The sequence below is a fragment of the Schistocerca gregaria genome, chromosome 3 (genome assembly GCF_023897955.1).
Source record: "Schistocerca gregaria isolate iqSchGreg1 chromosome 3, iqSchGreg1.2, whole genome shotgun sequence".
Taxonomy (NCBI): Eukaryota; Metazoa; Arthropoda; class Insecta; order Orthoptera; family Acrididae; genus Schistocerca; species Schistocerca gregaria.
The window spans coordinates 273,312,533-273,338,003 of record NC_064922.1 but is presented as its reverse complement, the minus strand read 5'-3'; the positions used below and the strand labels follow the sequence as shown (position 1 = coordinate 273,338,003).

Here is a 25,471-nt window from a genome sequence, read left to right as displayed (position 1 = left end):
GAGTAACACGTGACAACAGTTTGTTCTCCTGAAAGACATATGATTGAAATATGTTTGTCTGTGCGGAGTACGGGAAGGCACCGGCAGCCGGCGACTGACCTGTCTCGCAGCTGCAGGCGGTCCTCGGTCTCCGTCCGGCTCGGCGCACTGCACACCACAGACTGATGCCAGCCAAGCCTTCCTCACGGCAATCGATGTTTCGACGCCGTGGCAGCGAGCGCGGCGGCACTGCGCATGCGCGCCCGGCGAGCGCCTACCAAAACCGCTGACGTCTTCCGTTTCCCCCTAGGTTCCTTACCATACCGACCCGCTGAACAACAGGTGCCACATTCGGGGGGGAATTCCAAACTGCGGTGGAATCTGCAGTTTTGCGCAAGGAAACTTTTGAGTCTCGACAGCCGAAAGTTCTTTACTTACACCGACACAAACCATCATTTATTGTACACTTACGACATAGTCAGCGCGGGGGTGATCTGTAGTATATTATGAACACTGGATAAATTTTCAACAGCCAAGATCGCTAAAATCATTTATTCGTGTAGAGTACCGGTTTCGGCAATTCTGTGTTTCCAGCTTCGGAAATCAATATGAATAAGTGCTATTGGCAGTTGACAATTTATCCATTGTTCATCATATTATTACATTTTCTAGCCTCAGCTTGCACAAATAATTTCATTACCGGTTTCCACTCGTTAGAAAATCATCACCTTGTGACATGATTTACAGAAAAGAAAAGGCAGAAACTATAGTAGTATTCCAGAATGAGATTTTCACTCTTCAGCGGAGTGTGCGCTGATATGAAACTTCCTGGCAGATTAAAACTGTATGCCAGACGGAGACTCGAACTCTGGACCTTTGCCTTTCACGGGCAAGTGCTCTACCAACTGAGCTACCCAAGCACGACTCATGCCCCGTCCTCACAGCTTTACTTCTGCCAGTACCTCGTCTCCTACCTTCCAAACTTTACAGAAGCTCTCCTGCGAACCTTGCAGAACTAGCACTGCTGAAAGAAAGGATATTGCGGAGACATGGCTTAGCCACAGCCTGGGGGATGTTTCCAGAATGAGATTTTCACTTTGCAGCAGAGTGTCTGCTGATATGAAACTTCCTGGCAGATTAAAACTGTGTGCCGGACCGAGACTCGAACTCGGGACCTTTGCCTTTAGCGGGTAAGTGCTCTACCAACTGAACAACACAAGCACGACGCACGCCCCGCCCTCACAGCTTTACTTCTGCCAGGAGAGCTTGGAAGGAACACACAAAAAATGTTGTGGGGAATGCTAACCAAGGACTGCGTTTTATTGGCAGAACACTTAGAAAATGTAACAGACCTACTAAGGAGACTGCCTACACTACGCTTGTCCGTCCTCTTTTAGAATACTGCTGCGCGGTGTGGGATCCTTACCAGATGGGAGTGTCGGAGCACATCGAAAAAGTTCAAAGAAAGGCAGCACGTTTTGTATTGTCGCGAAATATGGAAGTGTCACAGAAATGATACAGGATTTGGGCTGGAAATCGTTAAAAGAAAGGCGTGTTTCGTTGCGACGGAATCTCTTCACGAAATTCCAATCACCAACTTTCTCCTCCGAATGCGAAAATATTTTATTGACACGGACCTAAATAAGGAGGAACGATCACTACGATAAAATAAGGGAAATAAGAGCTCGTACGGAAAGATATAGGTGTTCATTCTTTCCGCGCACTATACGAGATTGGAATAATAGGGAATTGTGAAGGTGGTTCGATGAACTCTCTGCCAGGCACTTACATGTGATTGGCAGAGTATCCATGTAGATGTAGATGTAGATGAGTGTGCGTGTTGTTCTTAGCATAGGTTAGTTTTAGTCAGATTAAGCAGTATGTAAGTCTAGGGACCGATGACATAAGCAGTATGATCCCTTACAAATTCGCACACATTTGAACGCTTTGCACAAGGCTACGCTGCGAACAGATACCTTCAGAAAAGATTTTCCAGCTCTTAAAATTATATTTTTAGATGTTAATAAATTTCTCTTCTTCAGAAACGCTATTCTTGCCCCGCCTGACTGCATTTTGTATGCTCTCTACTTCGATCATCACTTTGTTTTACTGCACAAATCGAAAGACTCATCTGCTACGAGAGGCGTTCAATAAGTAAAGCAACACTTTTTTTCTAGGCCAGTTTCAGTTGAGCAAATGCGGAATTTGTTGTGGAACATCGCTGGATGTTCTCGTTTAAGGCCCTATAGTTTCATGAAGAACTGACAGGTGGCAACTCTATATGTAGCCTTCAGAATGATGTCTGTAATTGAGGTGAGTTACAAGCACAGAGCTGTCACTGAGTTCCTTTTGGCGAAAAACCAGAGCATTCTAGATATTCATAGACACTTGTAGAATGCCTACAGAGACCTGGCAGTTAACAAAACTACGGTGAGTTGATTTGGGCGAGATATACGTCATCATGGCAACAAGATCGTTCAGATCTGTCCGATCTACGGCGTGCTGGCCAACCGCACACAGCTTTGACATCCAGTGTGTTGGAACGAAATTAGAATTATATTAATACCTTCAGCTTCTAACGGGCGTTGATATATATCAACGAGGACAGGTGAAAATGTGTGCCCCGACCGGGACTCGAACCAGGGATCTCCTGCTTACATGGCAGACGCTCTATCCATCTGAGCCACCGAGGGCACAGAGAATAGGGTGACTGCAGGGACTTATCCCTTGCACGCTCCCCGTGAGATCCATATTCTCACCTTGTATGTCCACACACTTCATTCGTTGTGTCCCACCCCAACACACTTATTACTCGTGGAAGACATTCTTACCAAGTCACATAAGAGTTCGGGGAAGATGTGTGCATCCGTACAGAAGAAGAAGGTCATGGCCGGTGTTGCCAGAACTATATATATATATAAAATGTGTTGGAACGTGCGGACACTCTCATTCGAGGTAATGACGAATAACAATCAAACACCTCGCTGTTCAACTGGAGGTATCTGTTGGTAGTGGTGACATACTCTCCAACCGTTGGGGAAGTCAGAACTGTGTAACCGCTGGATTCCTCGCCGCCTAACAGAAGATCACAAGGGCGACGAAGGACCATTTGTAAACAATTGATTGCGCGTTACGTGGCAGATCGTGACAATTTTTTGTCGAACGTCGTCACAGGCGATGAAAAATAGGTTCGTCAGTTTGGACCGGAGACAGAACTGCAATACATGGAGTGGCACCACACGGCCTCTCCTCCGAAGAAAAAAATTCAATGCCGCCTTCTCAGCCGGTGAAATTATGATGACGGCCTCCTGGGACTCTGAGGGGATTATTCTGATGTCCTCCCTCAGGGTGCAACGATGAGACTCTGAACTGCGCTACCCTCAGGAAGTTGAAGAAAGGACTCCAGCATGTTCGTCGCCGCAAGAATGCAAACAAATTTTCTTTCAGGACAACGCAAGGCCTTCAGAGAGGAGCTCACAAAATTTCACCGGACTGTTCTTCCGCATCCACCCTATAGTTCGGATCTCGCACCTTCCGACTTACATATGTTTAGCCCAATGAAGGAGGCACTTCGTGCGAAGCAATGCGTAGATGATGGGGAGGTTACTGGTCCCGACGTTGACCAGTACAGTGGTACCATGCGGGCATAAAGGCCCTCCCAGTAAGGTGGCGTAAGGCCGTGACGTTGAACTGAGGTTATGTTGAGGAATAAAGTTTTGTAGCCAAAAGAGTGGGGAATAATGCGGTGTATTGGAATCCCAATAAAATCAACCTGCTTTCAGAAAAATATGTGCCGCATTACTAATTAACGCACCTTGTATGTGTAATCTTTCATTTTCTAAACTAGTTCCCTGAGAATCGTCTGGTTTAATTCTATTACATTGCGTTACTGTTGTTTACTTCTCCTGATGTTTATCTATTACTCTTTTTTTCAAGACACTACCTGTCCCGATCAACTGTTGTTCAAATTATTTGCCGTTTCTCGCAGACTTGAGCAACGAAAGGTACCTAACAAGTGGAAAAAAGCGCAGGTCATTCCCGTTTTTAAGAAAGAGCGTAAGACAAAAAAATGGTTCAAATGGCTCTGAGCACTATGGGACTTAACATCTGAGGTCATCAGTCCCCTAGAACTTAGAACTACTTAAACCTAACTAGCCTAAGGACATCACACACATCCATGCCCGAGGCAGGATTCGAACCTGCGACCGTAGCGGTCGCGCGGTTCCAGTCTGAAGCCCCGAGAACGGCTCGGTCACATCGCCCGGCGCCGTAAGACAGATCCACACAATTACAGGCCTATATCGTTAACGTCAATCTGTGGAAAAATTACGGAACAAGTTTTATGCACAAGAATTATGAGCTTATTGGAAAATGAACAGCTCCTCTATAAAAATCAACTTGAATTCCGCCAACAGAGACCCTGCGAAACTCAGCCCGCTCTGTTCCTCCATGAGATCCTCAGCGCAGTGGACAACGGCGGTCAGATTGATGCCGTGTTCCTTGATTTTAGTAAGGCATCTGAGATCGTCCCGCATTGCCATTTGTTGAAAAAAATATGTGCTTACGGAGTATCGGAGCAGATCTGCGATTAGATTCAAAACTTTCTTGCAGATAGGACTCAACACGTCGGTCTTCGTCGTAACTAAATCGACAGATGTAAAGGTAATATCCGGAACACAACAGGGAAGTGTGATAGGACCGTCGCCGTACAGAATATATATAAATGGTCTAGTAGAAAGCGTCAGATGCTCTTTAAGGCTATTCGCAGATGATGCAGTTGTTTATACCAAAATAGCAACGCCAGAAGATAGTAAGAATTTGCAGAACGACCTGCAGAGAATTGATGAATGGTGCAGACTCTGGCAGTTGACCCTGAACGTAACTGAATGTAGCATATTGCGTATGCATAGGAAAAGAAATCCACTACTGTAGAACTACACTATTGATGACAAACCGCTTAATTCAGATGGTTCAAATGGCTCTAAGCACTATGGGACTTAACTGCTGAGGTCATCAGTCCCCTAGACGTAGAACTACTTAAACATAACTAACCTAAGGACATCACACACATCCATGTCCGAGCAGGATTCGAACCTGCGAGCGTAGCAGCAGCGCGGATCCGGACTGAAGCGCCTAGAACGGCTCGGTCACAGCGGCCGTCACAAACAGCTGGAGACAGCGCCTGCCGTAAAATATCCAGGCGTAACTATCCAGAGCGACCTTAAGTGGAATGACCAAATAAAACAGATAGTGGGAAAAGCAGACACTAAACTCTGATTCATCGGAAGAATCTTAAGGAAATCAACGATAGAAGTCGCTTATAAGGCGCTTGTTCACCCGATTCTTGAGTATTGTTCATCTATCTGGGATCAATTTCATGTAGAACTGATAGAGGAGATAGAGAAGATCCAACGAATAGCGGCGCGTTTCGTCACGGGAGCGTTTAGCTCGCAAGAGAGCGTTACGGAGATGCTAAAAAAACTCCATTGGCAGACGTTACAAGAGAGGCGTTGTGCGTCACGAAGAGATTTACTATTGAAATTTCGGGACAGCGCTTTTCAGGAGAAGTCAGACAACATATCACTTCCCCCACATACCTCTCGCGAGAAAATTCGAGAAATTAGAGCCAATACAGAGGCTTACCGACAATCATTCTTCCCACGCACTATTCGCAGGTGGAACAGGATTGGAGGGATCAGATAGTGGTACCGAAAGTGCCCTCTTCCGCACACCACTAGGTGGTTTGCGGTGTATGATGTAGATGTGAGATCGGCAAACTTTAAAATTTTAATTTCTTCTCCTACTGTTTGCTCAATGTACAGATTGAATAACATCGGGGTAGGCTACAGCCCTGTTTCACTCCCTTCTCAACCACTACTTCCCTTTCCTGTCCTTGGACTATTAGAGCTGCAGTGTGGTTTCAGTGTAAGTTGTAGAAAACCTTTCACTCCCTGTATTTCATCCCTTTTACTTCCAGGATCCCAAGGCCTGTATTTCAGACGACATTGTATAAGATTCTCCTATATCTACAAATGCTGTAAACGTGGTTTTGACTTCCTTTTACCTACCTTGTAAGATAATTTACATTGTCTGTATTACCACGACTGTTCCCAAATTTCTGAGGAAGCCAGACTGATCTTCCCAGGGGTCAGCTCCCATCAGTTTTTCCATTCTTTTGTAAATGACGTTAGTATTCTTCACCCTAGACTTATTAAACTCGTGGTTTGGTAGTATTCACACGTATCGGCACCTACGTTCATCAGAACTTTCTTCTCGAATTCCGAGGATATTTCAAGTGTTTCGTTTGTCTTGCACACCAAGTGGAATAGTTTTGCGTGGCTGGCTCTCCAAAGGATCTCAATACATCTGAAGGAATGTCGTCTCTTCCAGCAGCTTCCTTTTTGCACTTAGGTCCTCCAGAGCTTTGTCAAATTCTTTTCGCAATACCACATCTCTCATCCGATTCTCACAAAATTCCTCTTCTGACTCTATAAACATAGTTCTCAAGTTTGTTTCCATTATACTGGGTGGCCATAAACAATCTGAAGACTTGCAAGGGTGTTGCAAGGCGGAGGGGGTGTTGTGCTGAGAAACGAGTGTTAAGGAAAAAAAAATCGATCCGTTGCGCCGTATTTAGAACTGAAGTTAACTGATCAGGTCGTCGTGTGTGCAAACTGAAGCAACCTGCCTGAGGCTGTATCGCCAAATATCTTCTTCATTTATTTTCCTGAGACCTAACAGAAGTATCTTTTGCTCACCTAGCTTAAATTTATCACTTCATAAAAAGCATATTTGAACCCTTAATAAGTTTTTTAACAGTTGTCGTAACTGACATACCTACAGATGTTTCTACTACGGCGTTTTAGCGCGCGAAAGTGTTTGAATTTGCTCTTGCAATGCCTTGATTAGCTAGTTTTAACACTAAATAACTCGGAAACGTCACAACGTATCTAATTTTTTCTTGACGGTTATTTCTAAGCGCATCCTCCCCTACAACACCCTTACAAGCTTTAAAGACTGGTTTTGACCATCCTGCATAGATCCTCTGTGTACTGCTGCCACATGTCAGCTTTCCCTTCTTCACTTCATACTTGTGGTATCACGTATCAATACCACCCCACAGGTGTCAAAGTAGGCATAGGAATTGCAAGTTTCCGACGGACCCTAATAGCAGCTGTGCAGTATGTGGCAGACTCAATGGTGTGTGCGCACTGCGCCACACCTTCAGCAGCTCTGCACTACGATATAGGATGGTCGGCAGCAGCCACACAGCGTACCCTCCAAACCCACCTTAACCATTTCACCACTTGGTGTAACCAGTGGTTCCTCCATCTCAACCCCTCCAAAACCCAGGCAATCATCATAGGCCGCACCATCCGCTCCTTTCGTCTCCATGATTTCTACCTCACCCTTTATCGTCATCCCATCCAGCTCACCCCCACCCTGAGAAACCTTGGCCTCATCCTCGACCGACACCTCACCTGGACCCCTCACCTCCAGACCGTCCAGCAGAAAGCCCATTCCCGCCTCCGCCTTCTGAAACTCCTGTCTGGCCGGACATGGGGATTGCATCCATCTACCATCCTCCACACCTACAAATCCCTCATCCGTCCTATTCTCTGTTATTCCAGTGTTGCCTGGATCTCCGCACCCACCCGATTTTACAAGGCCCTCCAAATCCTCGAACACCATGCACTCCGCCTTGCCCTCCGTATCCGCCTTCCTTCCCCCACACAGCTCCTGTATGATCTGATCCCCTTCCCACACCTCCTCCTGTTCCTCCAACATCTTCGCATCCTTTACATTATCCGCAGGCTTGATCCCCCCCACCCTCTGATTTCCTCCTTCCTCTCCACCCCCGCCCGTTGCCGTGCCTCTATCGCTGTATCCCTCTCTCTCTCTCCACCTCCACACCCTCCATCTCCTCCATCAGGGCAATTTCCAGCGCCTTCCAATCGCGGTTGATGAACTTTGCCATGACATATACCCTTCCTTCCAACTATAGCCTGGCCTTTTTCCTCCCCTCCCCAGGGCCCCCTTTTTCCTCTCCCCTCCTTCTCCCAGAGCGAATTTTCCTCCTTCCCCCTCCCCCCCTGAGACCCTGCACCCCATACTTGTCTCTTTCCTTCCCACATCCCTCCCTGCCTGGCCCTCTTCAGCACGCCCCCCACCTATCTCCCTCCCCCATCTTCCCCTCCCACCCTCCCTCCCTCCATTCTTCCGGTCTCCCTCATCACCTTGCGCCTGGCAGATCCTCCGTTTTGATCATCCTCAGTGTGCCACGTCAGTATTGTGTTTAGTGCTGTTTCTCCTGTGCGTCAAGAGGTGTGATTTTAATTTTGTGCTAGCCTTGTACTTAGTATCACTGTCAGTGTTTGTTATGTGCTACGCCATACATCGATCCTTTATTCTCCGGTCATACTGTGCCTTGTGTTCTTTTAATTATCCCAGTGATGGTTTTTTGTGTGTGCTACTTTTTTACGGTTTTTATGTCCATTTTACAGTCGCCCCTTTTTTTGTCTATTGCCTTCCATGATGTTCCCTCTTTTTTATATCTATGTTCATCATGTTTTCTCCTTCGTATATTTTTAAATATCTTCTATTTTTTGTTCTTTGTCCGTCGGCTGAAGAGCAGAGCATATGCTGTTGGCAGCCCGCCCCGATGGGGAATTGAATTACAATAAAGAGAGAAAAAAAAGCCACACAGTTCAGTCGCACTTGGTGCCCCTTTGCTACGTGAGGCTTCGCAGACGCTGCTTAGTTGCGGTTGCGACACCATCGTTTGTGCTTAGTTCAGAGTGCCTCGCTACTGTACACTAAAAAGTCAGTATGAAAACCGACAAATCAAACTACTAGTAGATAAATGGGACGCTGCAGAAAAAGGAACCTCCGCAAAATAAAGAGAACTGCCTCAAGAGAGCAAAAAATATTCTGAAAGAAGCTTTGTACAAAAATCACTGTTCATTTAATAATTGTTGTGGGTATTTTTTAAACTAAGAAAAATTTAAAGCTTATCAAGGGAATTCAAATGGAATCCTTTAGGAGTATAATGATATATATCCAGATGTTCATCTATCTTTCATAACGTACGTCCGCATTTTTAAGGAAGGTTTCCAAAAAATGTGTTTCATAAAACTGCCTCAAGTCAGTGAGGAAAGGTGTATTTACAACGTTTCACTGTGTATTCTAAATGGTCCTGATATTTCCTGTGGGGTTAAGTTCGGGAGTTTTAGCGGGCCTGTCGAGGGGCGACAGGACGCCTGTTTGTCAAACTATGACGCATGCGTGTCGCTGGTGAATATCATGACCTTGAAAGACGGGATTGACCACAGCAAACTCGCCATGTAGGTGTAGTAGAAAGGGTCTCGCATAGGCATCGAAGATGGTAAGATCTTGGTTCTTGTTCACGGTAATGCGAATAAGCGGGCTCAAGCTGCGATACGAAAAATGCCCACAAATCATAACAGAACCACCTACGGTCTAAACGAGACCCTCCACACTAGAGATCAGAAATGAGATCCGTATACTCGCTTTAAACTCTTTAGCGAGTCGAGGCCCACGAGATAGACAGGCCGCGACGCGTACGTCACAGCCCGTGACACTTCAGGATTCAAAATGGTTCTGAGCACTATGGGACTTGACTTCTGAGGTCATCAGTCCCCTAGAACTTAGAACGACTTAAACCTAACTAACCTAAGGATATCACACACATCCATGCCCGAGGCAGGATTCGAACCTGCGACCGTAGCGGTCACGTGGTTCCAGACTGTAGCGCCTAGAACCGCTCGGCCACCCCGGCCGGCACACTGCAGGGCTTACGAGTGCCAGCAGCCGTGTCCGGTGCGAGTGAGTAACAATTCCGGTCAAATTTAATAATTATTGAGTGCACGATTGAATGCATACAAGTTCCCGATAGCCCACAACAAAATTAAGGCACCTAGTGGGCACCTTTCCAATTAAATATTGATTTCCCGTGGACGCTGCACGGAGTCGAGCGTTCACGAAGTGTGGCGAACAAGCTGACAAGTGCGACGCCACAAGTCCGCTGCAAGGCCCGTATATCTCGTTGGCCCCGTCAGCGAGTGGTGTGACGTCATCTGTGAGCTCGCCGTCTCCATGAGGCCGTAGACCGGCTCGTGAGTCTCCGGCTCAGCCCTCGCCTCACCTGAGTGTGTTGTCACGTACAAGTGGACTTGACTCGCTCAGAAAGGAGAACAAGTACGTGAGTTCCCAGTTATAACCACAGACGGGCGGCATTCCCGCTACGTACACAACCGTCCTGATTTAAATTTCCGCTATTCAGTTGTAAAGTACTGTTCATTTATTTTAAAAAAATCATGATTTCCGCTTTATATCCTCTCTCGAGTGTACGCCGAAATGTCACAAAATGTCAGACCTACCTAAATGACAGAAGAAATCATTGGGCATACGATTATTATGTACCAATTTGACGACTGCTCGGTTAGCAATGAATATTTTTTCGTTTATACATACTATATAGATAAAACTTTTCCTAAGACTGATGAAAAATTTACTTTATTATTTAATATCCATGCAGAGAATGTCTAAAAGTTACACTGACATATGCGCACTTCTGAAGCGCTACCAAGTCTGTAGCGACGGTAGAGACGCGATTTGTCATGACCAAATGAACACAGAAACAGCGCGCTTTTTTGTCGCAGGGATATGTTGTTGCTCTGTGCTCAGTTTTCGATTGACATAGCATACATACATTCTCATGATGGAGAAGGAATGAAGAAGAATACAACCTTTCTGTTTGTATTAGACATATTTTGTATGTTTTTCATCTGAAGTGTGGACTATAGCATGAAAATTATTTCGGATATCACTTCTCCTCCACCCCATGAGCCATGGACCTTGCCGTTGGTGGGGAGGCTTGCGTGCCTGAGCGATACAGATAGCCGCACCGTAGGTGCAACCACAACGGAGGGGTATCTGTTGAGAGGCCAGACAAACGTGTGGTTCCTGAAGAGGAGCAGCAGCCTTTTCAGTAGTTGCAGAGGCAACAGTCTGGATGATTGACTGATCTGGCCTTGTAGCAATAACCAAAACAGCCTTGCTGTGCTGGTACTGCGAACGGCTGAAAGCAAGGGGAAACTACAGCTGTAATTTTTCCCGAGGGCATGCAGCTTTACTGTATGATTAAATGATGATGGCATCCTCTTGGGTAAAATATTCCGGAGGTAAAATAGTCCCCCATTCGGATCTCCGGGCGGGGACTACTCAAGAGGATGTCATCAGGAAAAAGAAAACTGGCGTTCTACGGGTCGGAGCGTGGAATGTCAGATCCCTTAATCGGGCAGGTAGGTTAGAAAATTTAAAAAGGGAAATGGATAGGTTAAAGTTAGATATAGTGGGAATTAGTGAAGTTCGATGGCAGGAGGAACAAGACTTCTGGTCAGGTGACTACAGGGTTATAAACACAAAATCAAATAGGGGTAATGCAGGAGTAGGTTTAATAATGAATAGGAAAATAGGAATGCGGGTAAGCTACTACAAACAACATAGTGAACGCATTATTGTGGCCAAGATAGATACGAAGCCCACACCTACTATAGTAGTACAAGTTTATATGCCAACTAGCTCTGCAGATGACGAAGAAATTGAAGAGATGTATGATCAAATAAAAGAAATTATTCAGATAGTGAAGGGTGACGAAAATTTAATAGTCATGGGTGACTGGAATGCGGTAGTAGGAGAAGGGAGAGAAGGAAACGTAGTTGGTGAATATGGACTGGGACAAAGAAATGAAAGAGGAAGCCGCCTGGTAGAATTTTGCACAGAGCACAACATAATCATAGGTAACACTTGGTTCAAGAATCATAAAAGAAGGCTGTATACATGGAAGAAGCCTGGAGATACTGACAGGTTTCAGATAGATTATATAATGGTACGACAGAGATTTAGGAATCAGGTTTTAAATTGTAAGACATTTCCAGGGGCAGATGTAGACTCTGACCACAATCTGTTGGTTATGACCTGTAGATTAAAACTGAAGAAACTGCAAAAAGGTGGGAATTTAAGGAGATGGGACCTGGATAAACTAAAAGAACCAGAGGTTGTACGGAGTTTCAAGGAGAGCATAAGAAAGCAATTGACAGGAATGGGGGAAAGAAATACAATAGAAGAAGAATGGGTAGCTTTGAAAGATGATGTAGTGAAGGCAGCAGAGGATCAAGTAGGTAAAAAGACAAGGACTAGTAGAAATCCTTGGGTAACAGAAGAAATATTGAATTTAATTGATGAAAGGAGAAAATATAAAAATGCAGTAAATGAAGCAGGCAAAAAGGAATACAAACGTCTCAAAAATGACATCGACAGGAAGTGCAAAATGGCTAAGCAGGGATGGCTAGAGGACAAATGTAAGGATGTAGAGGCTTATCTCACTAAGGGTAAGATAGATACTGCCTACAGGAAAATTAAAGAGACCTTTGGAGAAAAGAGGACCACTTGTATGAATATTAAGAGCTCAGATGGAAACCCAGTTCTAACCAAGGAAGGGAAAGCAGAAAGGTGGAAGGAGTATATAGAGGGTCTATACAAGGGCGATGTACTTAAGGACAATATTATGGAAATGGAAGAGGATGTAGATGAACATGAAATGGGAGATACGATACTGCGTGAAGAGTTTGACAGAGCACTGAAAGACCTGAGTCGAAACAAGGCCCCTGGAGTAGACAACATTCCATTGGAACTACTGACGGCCTTGGGAGAGCCAGTCCTGACAAAACTCTACCATCTGGTGAGCATGATGTATGAGACAGGCGAAATAGCCTCAGACTTCAAGAAGAATATAATAATTCCCATCCCAAAGAAAGCAGGTGTTGACAGATGTGAAAATTACCGAACTATTAGTTTAATAAGTCACAGCTGCAAAATACTAACGCGAATTCTTTACAGACGAATGGAAAAACTAGTAGAAGCCGACCTCGGGGAAGATCAGTTTGGATTCCGTAGAAATGTTGGAACACGTGAGGCAATACTGACCCTACGACTTATCTTAGAAGAAAGATTAAGGAAGGGCAAACCTACGTTTCTAGCATTTGTAGACTTAGAGAAAGCTTTTGACAATGTTGACTGGAATACCATCTTTCAAATTCTGAAGGTGGCAGGGGTAAAATACAGGGAGCGAAAGGCTATTCACAATTTGTACAGAAACCGGATGGCAGTTATAAGAGTCGAGGGACATGAAAGGGAAGCAGTAGTTGGAAGGGAGTGAGACAGGGCTGTAGTCTATCCCCGATGTTATTCAATCTGTATATTGAGCAAGCAGTAAAGGAAACAAAAGAAAAATTCGGAGTAGTTATTAAATTCCATGGAGAAGAAATAAAAAGTTTGAGGTTCGCCGATGACATCGTAATTCTGTCAGAGACAGCAAAGGACTTGGAAGAGCAGTTGAATGGAATGGACAGTGTCTTGAGAGGAGTATATAAGATGAACAGCAACAAAAGCAAAATGAGGATGATGGAATGTAGTCGAATTAAGTCGGGTGATACTGAGGAAATTAGATTAGGAAATGAGACACTTAAAGTAGTAAAGGAGTTTTGCTATTTGGGGAGCAAGATAACTGACGATGGTCGAAGTAGAGAGGATATAAAATGTAGACTGGCAATGGCAAGGAAAGCGTTTCTGAAGAAGAGAAGTTGGTTAACATCGAGTATAGATTTAAGTGTCAGGAAGTCATTTCTGAAAGTATTTGTATGGTGTGTAGCCATGTATGGAAGTGAATCATGGACGATGAATAGTTTGGACAAGAAGAGAATAGAAGCTTTCGAAATGTGGTGCTACAGAAGAATGCTGAAGATTAGATGGGTAGATCACATAACTAATGAGGAAGTATTGAATCAGATTGGGGAGAAGAGAAGTTTGTGGCACAACTTGACCAGAATAAGGGATCGGTTGGTAGGACATGTTCTGAGGCATCAAGGGATCACCAATTTAGTATTGGAGGGCAGTGTGGAGGGTAAAAATCGTAGAGGGAGACCAAGAGATGACTACACTAAGCAGATTCAGAAGGATGTAGGTTGCAGTAGGTACTGGGTGATGAAGAACCTTGCACAGGATAGAGTAGCATGAAGAGCTGCATCAAACCAGTTTCAAGACTGAAGACCACAACAACAACAACAACATCACTTCTCCTCTGATAGAACACATTCGCAATGGAATAGAGGGTGGTCCATTGATAGTGACCGGGCCAAATATCTCACGGAAAATGCATCAACCGAAAAAACTACAAAGAACGAAACTCGTCTAGCTTGAAGTGGGAAAGCAGATGGCGCTATGGTTGGCCCGCTAGATGGCACTGCCATAGGTGAAACGGATATCAACTTCGTTTTTTTTTAAATAGTAACCCCCATTTTTATTACACATTCGTGTAGTACGTAAAGAAATATGAATGTTTTAGTTGCACCACTTTTTTCGATTTGTGATAGATGGCGCTGTAATAGTCCCAAACCTACAAGTACGTGGTATCACGTAACATCCCGTCAGTGCGGACGGTATTTGCTTCGTGATACATTACCCGTCTTAAAATGGACCGTTTACCAATTGCGGAAAAGGTCTATATCATGTTGATGTGTGGCTATTGCGAACAAAATGCCCAACGGGCATGTGCTATGTATGCTGCTCGGTATCCTGGACGACATCATCCAAGTGTCCGGACCGTTCGACGGATAGTGACGTTATTTAAGGAAACTGGAAGTGTTCAGCCACGTGTGAAATGTCAACTACGACCTGCAACAAATGATGATGCCCAAGTAGGTGTTTTAGCTGCTGTCGCGGCTAATCCGCACACCAGTAGCAGACATTTTGCGCGAGAATCGGGAACCCCAAAACGTCGGTGTTGAGAATGATACATCAACATCTATTGCACCCATACCATATTTCTATGCACCAGGAATTGCATGGCGACGACTTTGAACGTCGTGTACATTTCTGCCACTGGGCACAAGAGAAATTACGGGACGATGACAGATTTTTTGCACGCGTTCTATTTAGCGACGAAGCGGAAATCACCAACAGCGGTAACGTAGACCGGCATAATATGCACTATTGGGCAACGGAAAATCCACGATGGCTGCGACAAGTGGAACATCAGCGACCTTGGCGGGTTAATGTATGGAGCGGCATTATGGGAGGAAGGAAATTGGCCCCTATTTTATCGATGGCAATATAAATGGTGCAATGTATGCTGATTTCCTACGTAATGTTCTACCGATGTTACTACAAGATGTTTCACTGCATGACAGAATGGCGATGTACTTCCAACATGATGGATGTCCAGCACATAGCTCGCGTGCGGTTGAAGCAGTATTGAACAGCATATTTCATGACAGGTGGATTGGTCGTCGAAGCACCATACCATGGCCCGCAGTTTCACCGGATCTGACGTCCCCGGATTTCTTTCTGTGGGAAAGTTGAAGGATATTTGCTATCGTGATCCACCGACAACGCCTGACAACATGCGTCAGCGCATTGCCGATGCATGTGCAAATATTACGGATGGCGAACTACTCGTTGTTGAGAGGAATGTCGTTACACGTATTGCCAAATGCATTGAGCTTGACGGACATCATTTTGAGCATTTATTGCATTAATGTAGTATTTACAGGTAATCACGCTGTAACAGCATGCGTTCTCAGAAATGATAAGTTCACAAAGGTACATGAATCACATTAGAACAACTGGAATAAAATGTTCAAACGTACCTACGTTCTGTATTTTAATTTAAAAAACCTACCTGTTACGAACTGTTCGTCTAAAATTGTGAGCCATATGTTTGTGACTTTTCCATATGTTTGTGACTTTTACAGCGCCATCTATCACAAAGCGTAAAAAATGGCCCAGCTAAAACATTCATATTTCTTTACGTACTACACGAATAAATAAAAAGTGGTGGGTTCCTATTAAAAAAAAAAAAAAACGAAGTTGATATCCGTTTGACCTATAGCAACGCCATCTAGCGGGCCAACCATAGCGCCATCTGGTTTCCCCCTTCAAGCTAGGCAAGTTTCATTCTTTGTAATTTTTTCGTTTGACGCTTATTTCGTGAGATATTTGGCGCGGTCACGATCAATGCAGCACCCTGCATATTGCATTTTACAGACTCACAAAGTGCAGCTTTGTTAAAGGCCATCTGATACCGACAACCGGCCATTTTGCCTTGTAAAGTGCTACTTTACAGTAGCAAGATTGTGGATTCATTTTCCGTGCTAACAATAAGTCACGAGTAGCGTTACACTCCTGCGTTTTTCAGCCATAGAAAACGAGTCGACGTGATAAAGAGACCGCAGCGCCACAGTTCTAGGACTCGTCATATTCGTGGAACTACAGCGGGAATGAACGAAGCCCGTTAGCAGTGATACAACAGCGTTGCCTTGTTACGTGGAGCATCCAACTCGCAGCATTGGATACGTACTCGTAACGTTTCTGATCTCTACGCTACACACAGCGAGTTACACGTCTCTTTGGGCCATCAGTGCACTTAACGCTTTTCATCGTGCGAAAAGAGGTAAAACGACGACTCGCTGGTCCGCGCTAAACGCCCCCAACCACATACTGTCCAGTTTCTGTGTTGTTTGGTTCATTGAATACTCGCAGATTTATGTACTGCTGTGAACAGCGGCCTATGCGAGTTACTGGACACCAAATATCAGTTGCATGCAGTTTCCTTCGCAATGTTTGCTCGGAAACTGGTTGAGAGGAAACTGAATTCGCTAACATCAAAATTTCCTGTCGGGTTTCAAACCGCCTGTCATTGACAAGGCGGGACAGTTGTCTGCGGTTCCTTGGGTTAGGCATTTCCTCGAGCGTTGCTCTTAGAACGTATTGCATGAGTGCAAGCTGTTCACCGTTCGTTGTAGATAGGTTGGGCAGCCCCCGTCAAATTGAGCAGCTTTGTTCGCGATGTGGTCAAGAGTCCACACCCCACAGCTACTTTCTGCTATTGTGTCATTTCTCTACGTTGGCTCATCTTACTTCGCTGAATTCCTACGCCTGGTTGGTACATTTACACTATTTCAATGCCATAACTTACGCTCCAAAGTGACCTGTGTGGTCTTTTAAGCAATGACTTTAAGGTAGACTCCAAAATATCTGCTCATTTGATCATAATGGAATCTAGTAAAGATCGCAGCAGACTGCTAGACTGAGAAACAACTTCGTTAGTGCATCCCTGACGGCGAGTCGATATGTTGGCTGGCACGAAGTAGAAACGACACACGCAGGACAAACGTGTGTATTTTTTGTATCCTACGCTACACAATAATCTGAAAACTGAGAGCTTCTGTGATGGAAGGAATAATATACATGGATGCCATCTCTGCCTGTGCGTGTCTCATAGGACTGCATTTGCGTCGCTCTACCTGAGTTGTTGAAAAGTTCTCACGGTAGGTAATTGCAAATGATGCTTGTGTGTACATCACAGCTCTTCAGCAGTTGCTAGTGTGAGTGAGTAGCAAGTTTTTGCATGAACGGAATTGGAAGTATTTACACAAGGAGGTAAAGTACGGCTGGCTGTGTGGCCGAGCGGTTCTAGGCGCTTGAGTCTGGAGCCACGCCACCGCAACGACCGCAGGTTCGAATGCTGCCTCGGGCATGGATGTATGTGATGTCCGTAGGTTAGTTAGGTTTAAGTAGTTCTACGTTCTAGGAGGTACTGATGACCTCAGATGTTAAGTCCCATAGTGCTCAGAGCCATATGAGGTAAAGTACATGTGGCTGAATTTGTGAACGAAGGTTAAGGTGCAAAATAAAACTCTCAAGAAAACCAAACGTACGTTGAATCCAGTATAATATCTGAGCAAGTAAGACACACAAAGCAAGTCATGGACAAGCAAAAACATCGGATTAAACCATTTAACGACCCCTTCCAACATAATTCCACAGGACTCTTTCAAAATAAATTAACAGTCTTCTGAAACATGACTTTGCAAGCAAGGGAATATGTCTGTAAGTCATTTGAATTTCGGTATTGTTAACTCAGAAAGGGATGCTAATCATTATGTGTTCTCATGAGATCAAAAGCCAGAACAAAGGCGTAACGTTTTCCACAGCAGGTTAGAATGCTATATCCAGTGCACAAAGAAGACAATTTTACACAATCACAATGCAATCATGGTTTACAGTCATGCAGATGCAATCCGAAATCTCGAAGCCTGCTGCAATCTCACCATTGTGCTAATACTTTCTGGTCAAAGGCCTTCATATCAAATCACGAGCGCTCGATGTGTTCTCCAGGAGGAGAAAGCTTTGTGCTTAAACTATACTGCATCGAAAAACACACGGCTAGCGCTCTGAGTGGCCGATAACCGTCAAAGCCTAGCATTTCCGCAAGAGATATCTGCCTGTTGCTGTTGTAAAGATGTTTCGCTCCATGTTCTTATGGAATATGATCTTTACTGCGATTTTGCTTCATATATTATGATGAAATGGTCTTGTTTGCGTGCTCCAGGAAAGGAATGATGGTAAGCTTTACCTGCGTTCAAAGGAATAGGGTGCCGATTTAAACGAATGCAGTAAAAGCTGCAGCAATGGTGGACCCAGCAAAGCGCGTTTCTTCTGCGGAACGTGAGGAGACATTTCTGGACGGCCGAGTTCCACCGTCTCTTTGTGAAAACACATTTAGTTGGCGCCAGACGGCAGACAGGCGCATCCAGGTACACAGAGTAGCGCTGAGAAGTCGCGGCTGCACTGGCCAGCACATTGTAGACCCGCAATAAAGCAGAGGATGGGCCCTTGTTAGGGAGGAAGCCGACAAAAGAACTGTGAACGTCCTGCGAATTTATGTGGGACAGGGCGACTGGCGCCGAGAAGGGAACGATTTATTGACACGTAATCAGCATGGCTTCAGAAAACATCGCTCTTGTGCAACGCAGCTAGCTCTTTATTCGCACGAAGTAATGGCCGCTATCGACAGGGGATCTCAAGTTGATTCCGTATTTCTAGATTTCCGGAAAGCTTTTGACACCGTTCCTCACGAGCGACTTCTAATCAAGCTGCGGAGCTATGGGGTATCGTCTCAGTTGTGCGACTGGATTCGTGATTTCCTGTCAGGAAGGTCGCAGTTCGTAGTAATAGACGGCAAATCATCGAGTAAAACTGAAGTGATATCAGGTGTTCCCCAGGGAAGCGTCCTGGGACCTCTACTGTTCCTGATCTATATAAATGACCTGGGTGACAATTTGAGCAGTTCTCTTAGGTTGTTCGCAGATGATGCTGTAATTTACCGTCTAGTAAGGTCATCCGAAGACCAGTATCAGCTGCAAAGCGATTTAGAAAAGATTGCTGTATGCTGTGTCAGGTGGCAGTTGACGCTAAATAACGAAAAGTGTGAGATGATCCACATGAGTTCCAAAAGAAATCCGTTGGAATTCGATTACTCAATAAATAGTACAATTCTCAAGGCTGTCAATTCAACTAAGTACCTGGGTGTTAAAATTACGAACAACTTCAGTTGGAAGGACCACATAGATAATATTGTCGGGAAGGCGAGCCAAAGGTTGCGTTTCATTGGCAGGACACTTAGAAGATGCAACAAGTCCACTAAAGAGACAGCTTACACTACACTCGTTCGTCCTCTGTTAGAATATTGCTGCGCGGTGTGGGATCCTTACCAGGTGGGATTGACGGAGGACATCGAGAGGGTGCAAAGAAGGGCAGCTCGTTTTGTATTATCGCGTTATAGGGGAGAGAGTGTGGCAGATATGATACACGAGTTGGGATGGAAGTCATTACAGCATAGACGTTTTTCGTCGCGGCGAGAGCTTTTCACGAAATTTCAGTCACCAACTTTCTCTTCCGAATGCGAAAATATTTTGTTGAGCCCAACCTACATAGGAAGGAATGATCATCAAAATAAAATAAGAGAAATCAGAGCTCGAACAGAAAGGTTTAGGTGTTCGTTTTTCCCGCTCGCTGTTCGGGAGTGGAATAGTAGAGAGATAGTATGATTGTGGTTCGATGAACCCTCTGCCAAGCACTTAAATGTGAATTGCAGAGTAGTCATGTAGATGTAGATGTAGATGTAGAGATGTCCAGTGTCTGTTTCAAAACATATTTGTGAAAGGACGAGGCTTTTAGCGAGTTTATGGCCGTTCTTTGGAAACTTTGAAATGGATGCAACACGGAGGTAACAAGCTGTTTATGGAGGGCTGTGCTTCTGTCCTGAACATTTTGTTAGCAAAAGACACGGCAAACGCGGAGAAGGAGGCTGTGAAGCTGAATCTTTTTTTTTTTTTTTTCCTTTTTCTCGCAATTAACTTTAAAGTCTCTGATTGGTCAAATCGGTCGCTCTCGCAGCTAAGAATGTCAGGCTCCAACTCGTGATTGGCTTGTGCGAAAGTGGGGGGGAGTCTATAATGTAAAATGTGTTTTTGTACCGAGCTGAGGAGGAAGCGAGCAGAAAGGAAGAAGTCACACTCTTGTACTGGCGCTTCGCTAGTAAAGAACTGCAGGTCTCTACCAACATGGTGAGACTTGTGTCCTTTGCTGATGTGCCACTTAGAGCCTCTGCCAGTCACCTTCTGAACCATCAGACGTCGGCCGCCTAAACAATTGACAAATTCCGTCACTCACAGTCAAGGCGCAGAGTCAAATTGGTTTGGCAGACCAGCAAACGGGTCCACCTGGACGCTGGAATCCACCGGGGTTTCTGAGGCTCATAGGAAAGCACCTGCGTTCCGAATTAACTGAACGCGAGACTACATACTTACATTTTTCGGGAATGCGCCATTAATAACAGATTGCCGCCGTCCACGACTTCAGTCGCCATACCCGTCATGATGTACCGCCTTGACCAGCAGTAAAGTATTCGTTGCTGCGGCATAGGGCTCTAATATATGTTTCTCAGTACCCTGTTCTTTTGAAGCATATTTTTCTTTTTTGAATAGTAGAGTATAGATACTTGGTGGTGGCGTAGTGTAGCGCCATAACCCGGATACACGTGTATGAAGTAAGATAAAGCGATTAGTGTTCTGGTTAGCGTCGTGTGTCGATCCCCAGGTGATCACTTTGTACACCATAGACCCCATGTTAGTGAAAGCGTTTGTTAAATAAAAATGTATGTGTAATGTTTCTTTCGTCATTTTTTATTTATTAATTTGTTTATGCATTTATTTTACCTGGCAAGATTAGGGCCTTCAGGCCCTCTCTTACACCTAACCAGGCATACTCAGATTGAACGAGTTACAGTTTCTACAGAACATTAAGGACATATAATGTATTATGCAGTATTGACGTTAAAGAAGAAAAATAGAGATTATAACAGTAGTACAATGATAATTATAACAATAAAAAATAATTATAACAATCAAGAATAATAATGATAATAATAATAATAATAATAATAGTAGTAGTAATGACTATGTATATGAAAGTAAACATACTTTTCTTTTGTGAATGTCAGTCCTATTGTTAGTTGGGAATTTTCTCGTTATGTTCTTGCAGCTTGTGAGTTATTCTCATCGTGCAGAGACATAAGACGATAGAATGAGGTAAAAGAGATATATAAGAGGTAGATAGGTTAGAGGAAGAGAAATGGAATGGGAAAATTCGAAGCTGTGATGAAGAGGAGAAAGAAAGAGATGAGAGGGGCACAACAATGGTGGCTATACCGTCCCTAATATATAAGTTTTGAGTTCCCTCTTGAATGTTGAGTAGTTCTGGATAAGACGCAGATCACAGGGGAGCGCGTTCCATAGTCGTATGGCTGAGATGGAGAATGACACGGAGAAAGATTTTGTGTTATGTAAAGGTACAGCCAAGATGATAGACGTATCCGATCTGGTATTGCGATTGTGGAATGATGATAGGTTTTTAATGTGAGAAGATAAGTATTGGGGGCACCAGTGGCTAAGAAATTGATGAAGTAAGCACATCGTGTGGAGATCGCGTGCCTTATGTGGGCGTATCCAACCTAGCTGGGAGTATGTAGGACTGATATGATCATACAACCGAATATTGCACACGTATCTAACGCAAGCATTCATCACTAGCTCGAGGCATCTAGAATTTTCACTATTTGTGGCGTGTTGAACTACATCGCAGTAGTAAAGATTAGGCAAGACTAGTGTTTGGACTAATTTTTGTTTAACATGGGTTGGAAATATTTTTCTAAATTTTTGAATTGCATGTAAGGAGGAGAGCGATTTCTGGCAAGCTGTGACTGTTTGTTCTTCCCAGTTTAGGTGTTCATCCAAGATTATTCCAAGGTCTTTTACTGTTTTTTTTTGGTATGGTAGTTGGGTACCATTGAGGAGTATTGTAGGGACTGTTTCGCGAAAGTACCGGCTGATTAACTTTGGATGAGATATAAGTGTGACCTGGGATTTCTTGGGGTTTAGTTTCAGACCTAGGTTCTGTGCCCATCGAGAAACAGAGCAAAGATCTCGCTACTGCGCCAACAATGTTTTTGGGGCTTGCACTTATGTACAGTTGGATGTCGTCGGCATATAGATGGTAGGTGCAGGAGTGAATCACTGAAGAAATATCATTAATGTGCAGTGAGAAGAGTAGTGGACCAAGGACGGAGCCTTGGGGAACTCCAGAGCGCACACTTTTCCATGATGACTTTTCTGACCCACAAATGACTTATTGACTTCTGTTTTTGAGGTAGCTGTCGAACCAGTGTATTGCGCTGTTTGAGAAATTCAGCTGTTTCATTTTAATTAGTAATATATCGAAGTCAACTGTGTCAAAAGCCTTGCTAAAGTAAAGCAGTGTTAGGATAGCAGCTTCACGTCTGTCCATAGCATGTTTAATGTCATCAGTTACTTTGATTAATGCAGTTGCTGTACTATGGTGCTTTCGAAAGCCTGACTGATATTCGTCATAGATGTTATGAGTTTTGAGGTAATCCGTCAGCTGTTCATGGACGGTGTATTCTAGGGCTTTAGATATTGCAGGTAGTAAGCTGATCGGCCATAGTCACCTGGCGACTTAGGGTTGTCAGTCTTGGGTATAGGTTGAATTAAACTTTGCTTCCACTCAGTAGGATATGTACTACTGACAAGAGAGAGAGGTTGAAGATGTCTGTGATAACTGGAGTAATAGTGTCTACGACGTTCCTAATCATGCCAATGCTCACTCCATCATTTCCTACTGCCTCGGAAGAGATTCTCATAATTGCCTTGTGTACTGTGCCGGTAGTGACATGTTTTAGGAAAAACGTGTCTCTCGAGAGATTGATATCTTGGGGCTGGTAATTTGTCGCTGCGTGGCAGTTTACAGCGTTGTCTTGCAATGCTAATAATGAATAAATCTACTGTGATTTAGATCACAACTTCTCCCTGAGTTCCGATTAACATTTCCTTCCCATTTTTTTATTACAGTCTAGATAAGATACATAAGTAGTAGCTTTTTATTGGCGTCCCCTCCCAGGATCTCTTACTTTATCAACCAATTTTTTTCATTTGACGAACCGATGCCAGGATCTTGGTCCTTAGCACTTCGGTGATGCTGTCAGTTTGCGTACGTGCCGAACAGGTGCGCATTATTAAGAAAAATATGGATCATTAGTATGCTGTAGATATTTAATGCTCTGATTGTGTTGTTTATGTGTTTATCCGTTTTATTTATACTGCATTTGTGTCAGCGACTTCTGTGTCATTTCTCGACCGATTTCCCGTCGTTGCTAACGGCGTTGTTTTATTATTTTTGTGGTGTTTACTATTGTATGTGCTTTGTATTTGGTTGTTTTTAATTTTGAATCTCGTGTACTACCGTCATTCCATTATACTGCTTATTTCTTGTGAGTTAGATATTAGATTGTCCACGTGTTGCACGGATAATTAAAGTTGTTGTCGTCAGTGAATTCGAGTGATAACGAGAAGTAGGGCTAGACAAGTAGCCTGGCGGCGGGAAAATAAAGCATATGTTCAAAATGGTTCAAATGGCTCTGAGCACAGTGGGACAACACCTGAGGTCATCAGTCCCGTAGAACTTAGAACTACTTAAACCTAACTACCCTAAGGACAGGCAACACATCCATACACGAGGCAGGATTCGAAACTGCGACTGTAACGGTCGCGCGGAAGTCATACGTCATGGGGGAAGAGCGCAATAAAACAATTGAGGTACCGTTTGGACGTACGGAAGCGTTGCTGTTGAGCAGTGTTAGCAACAACGAGGTCGCACAACAAGGGGATCAGGGAAACCAAAGCAAGATGGCTTTTCTTAAGGGGACAGGCAGTGTAAGATCGCGTGTGAGAGAAGATGTGCGAATACCACAAGATATCGAGGCAGATGTGCTTATTAGAAATACGTACAGAGAAGACAGGGAAATATCAGAACGCAATGTTGCGGAAACTACAACTCAAGAATCACGTATGAGTTCGGTCGATCACGATACTGAGGAAAACGAAGAGGACTTCAATCTAGTGGCATTTTTAATGGGAATGGAGAAGAATCTTGATAGACTAAAGGAAAAGATTAATGAACTATAAGGAATGGAGACGAGGTCGGACTTAAAAAATATCGGGGCTCAGGTAAATCAGATGCGAGAGGAACACAAGTCATGGGCAAATAAACTCCAGGAAAACCTAAGGAACGTAAACACCAGTGCAATGATAGGTTTAAAGATTGCACATGATGCTAAGAAGACGGCAGAGAGTGCCAAGACAGTTACAAGTTTCGGAAGGCGGGCAGCAGCTGAAGCTTTGAAAGCAAGTAAACGCTTAGGATTGCAAGGACGAGAGGTGGTGATCAATTTGAACAAGAAGGTCGAATGCGTGGAAGAGCGGTAAAATGACGACTCAGTGGCCATGGACAAATTAAAATGTGAGCTGCGCAAATTAGGGACAGGTTTGGAGGTAACAACTGCAATTACAGTGAGCGAGACTGAAGAGGTCCGGACTCTCCTTTCGTTCAAAGCGCAACAGGAAGCGATCAAGACGCTCATGGAGAAGAAATTGGAGGAGGCGTCAAGGAAACAAAGTCAAATGCGGCCAAGCGCGAACGCAACGAAACCAGAAACAAACTCAGACGGGACGGATAACTGTACAACGTTAGCGGAAAGCAGAGGATATGGCGTCGTCCCCTCATTTGTGCTCCCTCCTCGGCTTCGAGAAAATGCAAACGGGTCCACCTGCACACTGGAATCCACCACGGTTTCAGAGGCTCATAGGAAAGTACCTGCGTTCCGAATTAACCGAACGCCAGACTGCGTACTCACATTTTTCGGGAACGCGCCACTAATAACAGATTGCCGCCGTCCACGACTTCAGTCGCCCTACGCATCGTGGTGTGCTGCCTTGACCAGCAGGAGGGTAAAGTATTCACTGCTGCGGCCTGGGGCCCTAATATAAGTTTCTCAGCACCCTGTTCTTTCGAACCATATTTTTCTTTTTTGAATAGTAGAGTATACAGGGTGAAAAGTATTTAAAGCGACAAACTGTGGGAGGTTGTAGGGGACATCAAAACTTTTGCCTAATGTCATTTTTACCTATGAGAAGTATTTAAACCATTACAGAAAGAT

The 25,471-nt window shown here is 44.3% G+C and overlaps 1 protein-coding gene and 1 non-coding gene across 2 annotated transcripts in view; both read right to left on the bottom strand.

The window, feature by feature from the left end:
* The window catches only part of LOC126353801 (protein THEM6-like), a 189,740-nt gene extending 189,556 nt beyond the window's left edge, over nt 1-184 (bottom strand). Inside the window, exon 1 of the mRNA XM_050002897.1 lies at nt 100-184. The gene's annotated coding sequence lies outside the window, so the exon portion shown is untranslated. The remainder of the gene's footprint in view (nt 1-99) is intronic.
* Nucleotides 185-2,598: 2,414 nt separating this feature from the next.
* On the bottom strand, nt 2,599-2,673 carry Trnat-ugu (transfer RNA threonine (anticodon UGU)). Its single transcript has one exon. It is a non-coding gene; the product is annotated as a tRNA-Thr (tRNA).
* Between the last annotated feature and the right edge of the window lie 22,798 nt (nt 2,674-25,471).